Source organism: Grammomys surdaster, unplaced genomic scaffold (genome assembly GCF_004785775.1).
Source record: "Grammomys surdaster isolate TR1022 unplaced genomic scaffold, NIH_TR_1.0 125767, whole genome shotgun sequence".
Lineage (NCBI taxonomy): Eukaryota > Metazoa > Chordata > Mammalia > Rodentia > Muridae > Grammomys > Grammomys surdaster.
This window is the reverse complement of record NW_021620598.1, coordinates 2,461,139-2,475,001: the sequence shown is the minus strand read 5'-3', so window position 1 is coordinate 2,475,001 and position 13,863 is coordinate 2,461,139. Positions and strand designations below refer to the sequence as shown.

Sequence of the window (13,863 nt, the reverse complement as noted above, 5' to 3'; positions counted from 1 at the left end):
CCCCCCCACTCCCACCTCCCCACCCTCAAAATTCCCACCCCCTGGGGCATCCAGCCTTCATGAGGTCAAGGTTCTCTTCTTCCACCTATGCCCAGCAGGGCCCTCCACTTTTACATATTCAGCTGAAGCCCTGGATCCCCCCCTAAGTGCTCCCAGGCTGGTGGTTTAGACCCTGGGAGCTGTGGTTGGTTGGTATTGTTGCTCTCCTCATGGTGCCACAAACCCTTTCAGCTCCTTCAGTCTTCACTCTAACTCCTCTATTGAGAACCCCATGATCAGTTCAATGGCTAGTTGTGAGCATCTGCCTCTGAATATGTCTGACTCTTGAAGGCCTCTGAGGAGATATCCATATCAGGCTCTTATCAGCATGCACTTCCTGTCTTCCACATCAGCATCTACCTTTGGTGATTGCACATGGGATAGATACTCAGGTGGGGTGGTCTTGAGACGGCCCCTCCTTCAGTTTCTGTCCCTCACTTTGTCTCCATATTTGCTCCCTTGAGTATTTTGTTGCTCCTTCTAAGAAGGACCGAATCACCCTCACTTGGTCTTCCTTCTTTATGGACTTCATGTGGCCTGTGAGTTGCATCTTGGGCATTTCAAGGTTCTAGGCTAATATCCAATAATCAGTGAGTGAATACCATGTGTGTTCTTTTGTGATTGGCTTACCTCACTCAGGATGATAATTTCTAGTTCCATCCATTTACCAAGGAACCTCTCGAATTCATTGTTTTTAATAGCTGAGTAATACTCCATTGTGTAAATATACCACATTTTTTGAATCCATTCCTCAGTTGAAGGACATCTGGGTTCTTTCCAGCTCCTGGCTATTATAAATAAGGCTGCTATGAACATAGTTGAGCATATGTCCTTGTTATATGTTCGAGCATCTTCTGGGTATATGCCTAGGAGTGGTATAGCTGGATCCTCGGGTAATGCTATGTCCAATTTTCTGAGGAACCGCCCGACTGATTTCCAAAGTGGTTGCACCATCTTGTAGTCCCACCAACAATGGAGGAGTGTTCCTCTTTCTCCACACCCTCGCCAGCATCTACTATCACCTGAGTTTTTAATCTTAGCCATTCTGAGACTAACTTCGTCTTTGCCATATCTCCAGTCGGCTGGCACTCACTAACAGAGTTTCTCATTTCTACTGTAAACAGCATGGAGATCTGGCACAATGAAAAAGGTTGTTGTCATCGCTATCCAGGATCAGCGTACTCTGAGGCAGTACCTTAGAGAGATTCACTTAACTCTTTTTCTTCCCAACAAGGAATCCACATATCCTAGATGAAGAAACTTGAAAAACAGTCATCTAATAAGGGAGTGGCCCTCATGCAGACAGGTGTCTTGTGATTCCTACTTAGCATATTTAATTTCTCTTTCCCCATTAGCTACTAGAACAGACCAATTTGTAAGGAGGGTCCACACCCTAAATTCACTGTGTTTTAAACTTCCTGAAGATGGAGAATATGTCTTAAATGTTTGTTTTCCTCGACAAGCTCTGAAAAGGAAAATATAAAAACCATCCCTCCATAGTCACATGGCAAATAGCTTTGGGTTCCATTAACCCTGTCTGACACAACACACACACACCAGATGAAGAAAGATGAGACTGGTTACAGACCAACGTTCTTTGAAACAGCAAAAGTATCAGCTTGCCCACTTCTCCCCCTCCTCTCTACAGCCTTGGAAGAAAACTACTTGACATTACAGTTCTGCAAAGCCTGTGTCCACAGTCAGGACAACATAATGCATCTAAATACGTAATGATTAACGACAATGAAATAGCTGGTGAAGATCAGTAGTTCCCATATTACAAACATTATTAATAATAATCGCTGTCAGTCCTACTTTAGCCAAACTAACAAAAATATTCACAAAGGCTTTAAGGAGCTTAGCTACCTCATGGCAGAAGGCAGAGTGCTTCTGAAGACAATTAAACTTCAGCCGTTAGACGTTCCTATTAGAGAGGAATGCATACCCTGAAGACAATGTATAAATGAAATGCTGTATTAGAGGACAAAAAAATTCCTTTGAGTTACACAAAAGGTAGAATTTCATTTCCTTCAAGTTCCAACACATTTGTGGGTCTTGGCAAGTCCTGTTTGAGGAGAATTAAAGAAAACTACCTGTGATTACATGTCACAGGTTAGACAGGCCTAATATACCATATGTACACACACTTTACAGTTAATTTATCAGTGGACCTCCTACTGAAAACAACTAACTGCTAGACACTGGAACTGCAACTAAGACTAGCACACTTGTTTAAGAAAATCATTCTTAATATCTATTACTACATTAAAAAAAAGCTGGCTTATGTGTTTAGAGTATTTTAACCATTGTTGCTTAGAAAAATAAAAGTTCACCAATTTTTTTCTAATCACTAGTTGTTATATAAAACCATAAACTTTGCCTATTGATTTGATCTGGTTGACCAAAACCAAAAATATAAAATTTAAAAAAAAAAATGATCAACTACCACAAGAAGCCTACAGCAAAACTGTGAAGCCCACCTTTACCAAGACCACCCAGGCCTGGTGGTCCCTGACAGCCCTAACCAACCCATTTTGTTAGGTCAACGGTTACGTGTAAAGAGCAGCTCAGCAAATATTTAGGGTCTGACAGCCAGAAACTCCCCCAAACAACGTCTCAACTCTGCCCTGTAACAGAAAAGTAGGCTTAGATGACACTTATAAACATGGCAGGATTCAAATACAACTCTACTGTGCTAAGTAAGGCTGGAGAGGTAGCTCACTGGCTTAAAATGACTAATTGTTCTCGAAAAAGACTGGAGTTCATTCCTGACACGCACACCAGGCTGTTTACAACCACTTGTAGCTTCAGATTTAGGGGATCCAACACCATTCTGCTTCTGAAGGCAGTAGCACTCATAAACAGACGCACATACACACAGACACACACAGACACACATCTATAATCCTAATTTAAAATGAAATAAATCTTAAATGAGGGAGTGAGGGAGGTGATAGTGTCACAAGCCTTTAATCCCAGCACTCAAGAGAAGCAAGTGGATCTCTAAATTCAAGGTCAGTCTGGTCTACAAAATGAGTTCCAGGACAGCTAGGGTTACACAGAGAAATCTTGACTCGAAAACCTAAAGCAGAACCAAAAACAAACAAAACACACAAAACCCTTCTATTCTGGCCAAGCATGCATGTGGCTTCTTCCTATGCTGTAACCCCAGCGCCTGGGAAGCAGAGCAAAGAGGATAACAAGCTCCAAGGCCATCCCGGCCTCCACAGCAAGACCTTGTAAAAGAATAGTCTATTGTAAATATCACCATTTAAAGTTCATCTAACTTTCAGGTGTTAGCTATTTGAATGTAAAAACCACCCTTCACTCATGGGCCATAATAAAACAGGTGGTGGGCCAGGTCTGGCAACTCCTATCTTACTAAGATTCCTAACATACCAAAGTCCTCTCTCTCCCAATCTCCCAATCATGGTTTCCCCTTTCTCACTATCCTCATCTCAGGTAATTTCTCATTAGAGTGAAAGCAGCTCAACTGCATCATGTAAACGAAAGAAGATGGGCAGAGCAGTAGGAAGATGGAAAGCAAACTCCAGAGCAGACACTAGAACCCAGGAAGGCAATGTGCTAACAGACACTTTGGCAAAGGGCAGTGCCATCACTAAAGATGTAAAGGAGAGGGCTGACCTACTCCACAGTTAGGGGAGGACTTTCTGTGACAACTGTGACCCACAAGGCATGCATAAAAAGCAGCTTCAGGTAGACTTAGAACAAAAAGGCTAAACCCAGCAAACTTTGGGAAATTTTTCACATTCTTATGTAGGAAAAAAATACATGTAAGGGTCTGGAGAAACACTCAGCAGTGAGCACCAGCTGCCCAGCATCCACATGGTGGCTCACAGCTATCCAAAACTCCAGCTCCAGGAGATCTGATACTTTCTCTACTTCCATTGGCATCTGCCACACACGCACACACACACACACGGGGCACATAAAAGACATAAAGGCAAAAAAACACTCACACATAAAATAAACCTTAAAAAAAACAATTTATGTCAAACATTACTTAGAATTTTATTTTTTAAAAAAACATAGTTAAAAAGCAATGTTTGAGAGGCTGAAGAGATGGTTTAGTGGTTAAGAGCACTTGTTGCTCTTGCAGAAAACGCAGGTTCAGTTAGTTCTTTGCACCCACATGGCAGCTCACAACCATTGGTAACTCCAGTTCCAGGGATCTAATGCTTTTTTTCTGGTCTCCTCCAGCATCAAGCACACATGTAATAACACATACATATATGGAAGCAAACACTACTACACATATAATAAATCTCTCTTTAAAAAGGCAATATTTGAGTACAGAAATACGGTGATGGGGGAACTAACTATACATATTCCTGGAGAATCTGCTAGGAGGCAAAGGCACAGTGAGATCCTAGAAAGTCAGGGACCAGGATGGATGAAGTCCCATGAAAAACAAAGGACTACAGCAGACCAGAGGTGAGAGAGAATCGTAATGCAAAATCATCACAGGCTGAAGAGATTTGGGGCAGTGGGGTGATCGCATCAGACTAGCATTTAAAGGGTTCCTTTGGTTCCTCTATAAAGAACTGACTATGGCTGACAAGATGACTTGGCGTGTAAGGCGCCTGCCACCAAGCCTGATGACCTGATTGATCACTGGGACCCATGTGGTAAAAGGAGAGACTCAAGTCCTGTAAGCTGTCCATTGACTCCACTATGGCACATGCAGTCAAACACACACACACACACACACACACACACACACAGATAGATAGATATTTTATTATATATAATAAAATTTAAAAAGAAAAGAGAAAAGAGCTCTGTCATAGGAACAGAAACTAAAGACAAATGTAAGGGGCAGCTACATAGGCAGAAATCAGATTATTTTTCCCCTCTCCAGGGATCTAAGGCCTTGTGCATACTAAGTAATAATTAATAAAGAGAGACAACCTAGGGTCAGTTTGGTTAAACCTAACCAGAGTGAAAGACCTCTACAATGAAAACTTCAAGGTATTAAAAAAGCAAACAAAGATACTCAGACTATGAAAAGACCTCCCATGTTTCTGGATAAGCAGAATTAATATGAGGAAAATTAATATACTACCAAAATCAATCTATATAGTCGATGCAATACCCATCAAGATCCCAATGTCATACTTCACAGATCTGGGGAAAAAAAAGCCAACCCATCAATCTATATGGAACCACAAAAGACAACAAATACCCAAAACAACTCTAAGAAAGACAGCTGGAGTATAATCTTGACCTCAAATTACGCTACGGAGCTATAGTGACAGAACAAGGGGCCTGGAAGTAAACAGACAAAAAACAATAGCCACTTTATTTTTAAGAAAGATGGCAAAAGCATACAGAGGAGAAGATAGCTACTCAACAAACAGAACTGACAAAATGGGATGTCCACCAACCCGAAGTAGATCAAAAACCTTAACTAAAACCCAAAACACTGAGACTAAGGAAAAGAGGATAAATTCTCAGCAAGAATTTTCTAGAAAACAACCCCTCCCCAACATAGCACAGTAACTAGCCCCAAGAATCCACAAATGGAATTTCATGAAGTTAAAGTTTCTACACAAAAAAGAAAAAAACAAACTATCAGCAGAGCAAACAGAACAGCTCACATAATGGGAGAACATCTTCACCAGCTATGCTTTAGACGTATTAACACTTGATCTTAGCCAAAAGGCTGAGAATCAATCAGAAGTATTACAAACAGCAAAAATTAAACTCCAAAAAAACCAAAACTGCCAATCAGCAAATAACTAAAAAAAAAAAAAAAAAAAAAAAAAGAAAATGAATAGGCACTTCTCAAAAGAAACATATAAATGGTCAATAGCTAAGAGGTTCAACATCCCAACTTATAAGGGATCTCTTCTTACAGGGAAATAAAAATTAAAAGTACTTTGAGATGTTTCACTCCATCAGAATGGCTATTATCAAGAAAACTATCAACAAATGTTGGAGAGGAGGGGGTAAAGACCCCTTATTCACTGCTTGTGGGAGCTCAAAATGAATACAGCCACTATGAAAATAAGTTTGGATATTCCTCAAAAAGTTAAGGATAGCACCTCCCACCATCCTACCCCCAGAGACACCTATTCAGTGGTAGTGTCAAGGGCAGAGCAGATGGCAGTCCCTTGTTCATCCGAGCTTGATGCCTGGCTTGGTGGCCAAACCTGTTTTACACTTAGGACACATTAAAAATAAAACCCAGGCAGTGCAGCTTGGGAGGAGGAAAACAAAGACTTGCCGACTGCCATGCCACCCACAGATCTGTGCTTGGCACAGGGCACAGGCTGGCTGTAGACACTCACTTGCCGCCATGTGGACAGAGGTTGTCATCCACAGGTCCATCAGCCACGTGGCCAGCCTGCAGCAGGAGCCAACACAGTGTGCGAGTATGTGGTGGCAAGATGGGAGAGTAAGAGAAATGGAGTAGCTTACGCATTATGAAGAGAGATGAACTGGAGAGTAGTGTGGAGGAGGAGCCCATTGTAAGCAGCCAACCACGCCACCTGGAGCCATGGTGAGGTCTCAGCTAAGTGCCCACTGAGGGACATATCTGAGTCTGTGACTACTCGGTAGTGGCAGGGGTTGGTGCTGACGTCTGTGGCTCATATTACCACTAGAGGACATGGGGATGACCCTGGTCAGGACAGTCACCAGGGACCATCTAAGGGGCTGTGCAGAACTGGCCCTGCCCCACACTGGCTACAGTATTCTGGAAAGTTAGCCCTATTTTTCACAGACTATAGCACTTGGGAGAGCAGGCCCTGCACCTCACCTGGGCAACAAAGTGGAGCTGGCCCTGATTGATGAAGGCACAGTGAGACAGACCCAAGGGTGTGAGAGCAGAAAATCTGGCCCTGCCTTCTGCCAATGGTGGCATTGGGTGGCCTAGCTGGAGCAGTGCCAGAGAGCTCACTCTGGTGGAGCGGATAAGGGGGAGTAGGGCTTGGAGTAGGCTCCAAGTTGGCCCACTCCAAAATCTGTATCACCAACAAATGGTTGGGATGCATGAAAGGGCCACCAGTCCTCCTGATTCAAAGCTGCAGGATCTCCATGACACAGGGCAACAACAGGATAACCAGGACAAGCCCCAATGAGGATCCAATATTGATGGTGTCACAGATGCCAGGTAATCCTGAACCAGACCAGTGACTCACTGCAGTGAACGTCTGTAAGTGAAGATGTGTGGACAGAGGGATGTACTGTGAGACACATTGTGACATGCTACAGCTTCCACAATGAGATGTTTTCTAAGCTGTGTGTGTGTGTGTGTGTGTGTGTGTGTGTGTACAAGGGCAAAGGGAAGATATGAGAGGAAGGGGAGATGAGAGGGACTGGAGTGCATGATGTGAAACTCAAAAAAGGAATCAAAAAAAGTTAAAAAAAAAAAAAAGTTAAAGACAGCACTAACATATTTGCCAGTTGCACCATTCCTGAACATACACTGGAATAAAAAACCCCATACCCCACCAGAGGTACTTACATATTCATAATACCAAACCCATCAGCATATGTATAACACTATCCAGCTATAAAGAAAAATAAAATTATTGTTTCTTGGCCTTTTGGCTAAGGTCCAGCATAGTGTCTGCATTAGTTTAATAACTAATGTGTCCTTTAACTGAGGACAATATATTAAATAGATGTTTGGAACAGAGAGATGAACAGATACTTTCTCCATGCACTGCACACACTGGCCTCGAAGAGGCACTGCACTACCTCTGAAAATAGGGTATCCCCTTCAGGAGGCATTAAAATTCTTGAACTAGGGACTAAAGAGATGGCTCAGCGGTTAAGATCACGACTGGCTCCTCTTCCAGAGGTCCCAAGTTCAATTCCCAGCATTCACATGGCAGCTCACAATGGTCTGTAACTCCTGTTCCAGGGGATCTGACACCCTCACACAGACATGCATGGAGGCAAAGCACCAGTGCACATAAAAATAAAATTTTAAAAATTCTTGAAATGACCCATTCAGAAAAGGTGATTTTATTTATTTATTTATTGTGGGTTTTTTTTTAGATAGGGTTTCTCTGTGTAGCCCTGGCTGTCCTGGAACTTGATCTGTAGACCAGGCTGGCCTTGAACTCAGAGATCCACCTGTCTCTGCCTCCCAAGTGCTAGGATCAAAGGTATGAGCCACTAATGCCCAGCTAGAAAACAAATGTGATTTTTTTTTTAAATTATTATGAGGAGGAAGGGTTTTACTGTGAGTTTTTTTTTCCTTTTTTCCAATGCCTTCCTTGGGTTTATTTTTTAAATTTTTTTATTTATTCTCTTATATACTACATCCATACAGACCTAAGTTCCCCCCCCTTCCCAGTCTGTGTGTCAGTGTCCCCTGCCCCATCCACTCCTCCCCCATTTTCCTTCCCACAGATAATAACCAAACATGACTTGTCAAGCTGCAGTAAGACTAGACACAAACTCTCATATTAAGGCTAGATGAGGCACTCAGTAGGAGAAAAAGGGTCCCAAAAGCAGGCAAAAGCTTCAGAGACAGCCACACTCCCACTGTTAGGAGTCCTGCAAGAGGGCCAAACTACACAACCACAACATATATGCAAAGGACTTAGGTCAGACCCATGCAGGCTCCCTGACTGCCAGTTCAGTCTCTGTGAGCCCCTATGATCCCAGTTTAGTAGATTCTACAGTTTTTCTTGTGGTGTCCATGACCCACCTCCTACAATCCTTCCTCCCTGTCTTCCACGGGATTCACTGAGGCCCTCAAGGCACTCTAGGCAGAGTCTGGGATGGGCTCCTACTCGTGGTGTGGCATGAGTCTCAAGCTGGACCAGTCATTGGTTGGCCACTCCCACAATTCCTGTGCCACCTTTACCCCAGCACATCTTTCAGGCTGAACAAATTGTAGTTCAAAAGTTTTGTGGCTAGGTTTGTGTCCCAATTCTTCCATTGGAAGTCTTGCCTGGTTACTGGAGATGGCCAGTGTAGGCTTCATATCCCCCTTAGTCTTAGCTGGGGCCTCCCTCATAGATTCCTAGGAGTTTCCACTGCCCTAGGTTTCTACCTTACCCCTAAAATAAACCTCTATCCTCCTCTCACATGATCCCTCCCTGTTCCTGTCTCCACACACCCTGAAGTCTACCCACAATATCTATTCTATTTCCCCTTCCCAGGGAGACTCATGAGTTCCAAGGGGAGGGGGTTTGTAATATGAGATTTTCATTCTTGTTTAAAACTATATCAAATTATTCTATTATAATTATTCAATATGCAAGTTATATTTGCCATACCTAACAGTTTTATTTTAAAAAAAAAAAAGTTAGGTCTGAGAGTTGATGTTTACATCAATAAACTTTTATTTAGTCATTTCACATTACATAAATACCAAACCATGACAGTTTACCCCATAAATGCATACAACTATGACTTGTCAAAAATCAAAGGCCAATCAGCAGGCTACATAGCAATCATCAATTTAAAGAGCACAGTAAGCTAAGCAGGACTGTTTTTCTCTAGCCTCATTCAGTTATTTGGGTGACAGTACAAACAAGTGGAATTTAATTGGAGATGGATGTGTGGTTCCCTAAAAAGAGAAATGTGAAATTAGAAAGGAAATGAAAAACAAAGCTTTAGGGATAGAAAACAGAATCAACAGGACAGGTTTATGCTAAAGACATGTAGAGGAAAGGATCACCAGGGAGCCAGGGACTACTCAAACTGATCGGGAAGAAAACAGATTAAAAATAAGGCCCAGGTAAGGTGTAACATGGTAATGTGAAAGTCAAGCTCTCTGACAGTCCAGGAACTACGGATGGCCAATGAAAGGATTATCTGCACAAACACTGAAATGACCAAGATTTAAGACAATTAAAGCAATACATACTTAATAGCAAGCTAAAGCTAAATGTTAAAGAATAAGATGCAGTGGCCCACAGGTATTTAAACTGTAACGTTAATTTAACAGATAGTGGACAAAAAGCTGGAGGCAACCAGGCCAGGTGGTGCAAGTCTGTAATCTCAGGACAGAGCAGCTGAGGCAAGGGGGTGGAGTTAAAGGACAACAGGAGCCACGAAGCAAGATCTCATCTCAAACAAGCAAACAAAAGGGCTGGAGACGTGGCTCAACAAGCAAGACGTGGGTTGATCTTACAGGGGATGGAGTTTGGCATTATAGGCAGCTCACAACTACATGTAACCCCAGCTCTTCTTCTGGCCTCCATGGATACTACACATACAAGTATCCACAGAGACAGATAAATATAGCTAGAAATAAAAATATTACAAAAACAAAACAAGAGTCAGGGTGTGTATAGTGGAGAGAAGTCTGACACCATATGACAATCAAGGGGAGTACTTAGCCCATGTAGAGCTACAATATGCAGAGAAAACAGAAAACACCTCCCACCACTGTGAGCCTCTGGGAAAGGCTTGTCCTCAGAAGTAGCATTTCTAAGAAAACGTTACTGAAATGTTATTTTGAGTGGCACTGAATCCACAGGTCAACCTGGGGAAAATGTCTCTGTTGTTAAAGTTTCAATAAAATACTGATATATTTCATCAAGAAAGTCTTCTTTTATATCTTTTGATATAGTTTCTATTCTCTATGGTGACATGATCATAACATGGTGACCAAGACAAAGACAGTAGCTAACATTTAAATAGCACTTACGGCGTGCTAGCCACTATTCTAGGTATTGTCCACATAAACTCATCGGTGGCAATAACAAGGAATATAAGGAAGGACCACTCACTCACTCACAGCTACCGCTTCTCTAATCTATGGCCATCAGAGAGCCTGACTCAGCTGGCTCAACAAAAACCCCAGGGGCCCTTTGCCTTTCAGTATCCTTACTCACAGATCACTGACCACACCCGGGAGTCCAGTGACCACTACAAAACACCGGAAGAATGGAAGGCCTCCTCAGGGTTCTGGCGGTCACAAACACAGCCTTATTTGTTTGCTCACATTCTTTCCTGACTACTTCATCCACTTAAGATAACTGTGTGAGAGGTGGCCTCCTGTTGAGCACTTCTGGATTTTAAAGTTGAGTCAGACCACCTTACCAAATAGCTCCATGTGGTATTCCAGCTCATGGCATAGGTAAAAATAAAAGAGACTGCCATCACACAATTCTTTTTATAGAGAAACTTGATGTTCTCTCAAACAATTGAACTGAATCATGGCTGAGTCAAAATGCCACACGGCATCTTCAACTAAGCTGATGACTTGTCTGGGTTTTTGTTTGGGGGCAACTTGTTTTGTTCTTCTGGCGCACTCAAAGACTTGCTGGCCACAGGCTCAGTATGTTTTGGGGAAACCCACATGCATGAGTGTACACAGATAGACAGATTTATTTTTTACTCCTGTGGTATCCTGACCTCTGAAGGACTTAATCTATTTGCCTTCTTCATAAAAGTTAGTCAACATATTTATGCAAGCAACTTAGAATCTCCCAAGTCATTTTCTATCCTTTGAAAGCAGTCATTTGTCACAGTGATGTTTCCTATACATTCCTAACTAAAGTCTCTCTTCTGTGCTTTTATTTTACATATAAGGGCTCAAGAAAATCATAAAATGCGATCAAATGTTCATATGTACTAGCTGTGAATGGAAGAATTGGGAATGCAGAGTCAAGGAAGAATCCAGCCTCTGAGGTAAGTATGTGCTTTTAATATTCTGTGATGGTCTTGAAAATAAGCAAAAATACAGGACACAGGCCTAAAGATCAAAAAGATTTGTAATACTATTCATCATTTCTGTGCTACTATACCCGAGAACCTAACAAAAACAACCTATAAGAGGAGGTAGGATTTCTTTTGGCTCACAGCCTCAGATAGTATACTTAGCTCTACATGCTTGCGTGGAACATCCTGTTAGCAGAAGAAGCATGTGGCAGAGAAGACAAGAAAAGGAAACACATGAGAGGACCCGAGCATGATATAGCCTCTAGGGCAGCAGTTCTCAACCGGTGGGTTGCAACTCCTTTAGCAAACCTCTATCTCCAAAAATATTTATATTATGATTCATAACAGTGGCAAAGTTACAGTTATGAAATAGCAACAAAATATTTTATGGTTGGGGTCACCACAACATGAGGAACTGTATTAAAGGGTCACAAAATTAGGAAGGTTGAGAACCACTGCTCTAGGGTCATCTCCTCAGTGACTTACGTCCTCCAATGAGGTCCCACCTCCTAGTGTTTACACTTCTCAATAATGCAATCATATGATGAATTCATCAAGGGAATAATCCATTGATCAGAGCAGTCAGGATCCAAACAAGTCCCAAAACCCATAAGTTGACAACCAAAGTCCTCAGTACATGAAGCAGTGGGAGACATTTCATACTCAGACCCTAGCAAAAGGACAGGTGAAATGTTAAATAAAGCATGCAGGAAAACACAGTGTGTGTACAAAGAGAAAAAAGGCTCCAGACATTTGTAAAGTTAATGTCACCGCACTTGTACTATTTCTTCAGTACATACCGGAAGCAAGGCAAATATTGCTCACTTTACTGTATGAACTATAATTGTCCCACAAAACTTGGCAAATACCTTAACCTTCACTGTCAAATCAATTGGTTCTGGAATCACCTAGGAGACACACCTCTAGGCATGCCTATGAAAGTCTCTTTCAGAGAGGTTTAACTGAGGGAAAACGTGATGCCAAACTGTAGGTAGAGGTGGGAAAAAAGAGGAAAGGGTTTATTCAGCTTACACTTCTGCTGTTCATCACCAATGGAAGTCAGGACAGGAACTCACACAGGGCAGGAAGCAGGAGCTGATGCAGAGACTATGGAGGGATGTTACTGGCTTACTTCCCCTGGCTTGCTCAGCTTGCTTTCTTATTGAACCCAGGACTACTAGCCCAGGGATGGCACCATCCACAATAGGCTAGACCCTTCCACCTTGAGCACTATTTGAGAAAATGCCTTACAGCTCAATCTCATGGAGACATTTCTTCAAGAAAGGCTCCTTTCTCTGCAATAACTCCAGCTCGTGTCAAGCTGACACACAAAACCAGCTGGTACAACTGACTCCTTGTCACCTTGACACACAAACACATTTAAGCCTCAACCCTTACTTTCTTATTCATCCCCAAGATCTAAATAACTTTAAAAGTCTCACAGTCTTTACAAATTCTTACATATTAAAATTTTAACCCCTTTAAAATATTCAATCTCTTTTGAAATTCAGAGTCTTTTAACTGTGGGCTCCACTAAAATATTTTCTTACTTCAAGAGGGAAAATATCAGGGCACAGTCACAATCAAAAGCAAAATCAAACTCTAACCGTCCATTGTCTGGGATCCACTCATGATCTTCTGGGCTCTTCCAAGGGCTTGGGTCACTTCTCCAGCCCTGCCCTTAACAGCACACACTTTGTCTTCTAAGCTCCAGCTGCCTGTACCCCAATGCTGCTCACAAATGATTGTGAGGCACACAGTCCCAGCTGAAACACCTACAACACAACTTCTACACCTAAGGCTCAGGGGACATAGCAGAAGATGGGGCAGAAAGATTTTAAAAGCCAGGGGACCCAGAAATCTGCAGCAGGAATGTGTCTCCTGGAAATGATGGGGAAGCTACATTCATACCTCAACAGTATGGCTGCCTAGGCAAACCCCAGACCATGATAACGTCAATAGACATGCTAACAGGGAAGAGGGAAAACTCATGAAATATCACCCCTAGACAAAGAAATACAAGCAAAGGAGTAATGTGGTAGCCTGGTTAATAAATAAGGTAACAAACCTGAAAACCTGAGTTCAATCCCCAGGACCCCACAGTAGAAAGAACTCAATCATATGGCCTCTTTTTCCCTCCATCTGTCCCTCCCCTCAATAAAAGTG

At 42.3% G+C, this 13,863-nt stretch overlaps 1 protein-coding gene and 1 non-coding gene across 2 annotated transcripts in view; one reads left to right on the top strand and one right to left on the bottom strand.

Annotated features, from left to right (window-relative positions):
- The window catches only part of Atxn10 (ataxin 10), a 132,093-nt gene that overhangs the window by 110,060 nt on the left and 8,170 nt on the right, over window positions 1–13,863 (bottom strand). The window lies entirely within an intron of this gene.
- On the top strand, window positions 7,598–7,789 carry LOC114639953. Its single transcript, XR_003714083.1, has one exon. It is a non-coding gene; the product is annotated as a U2 spliceosomal RNA (small nuclear RNA).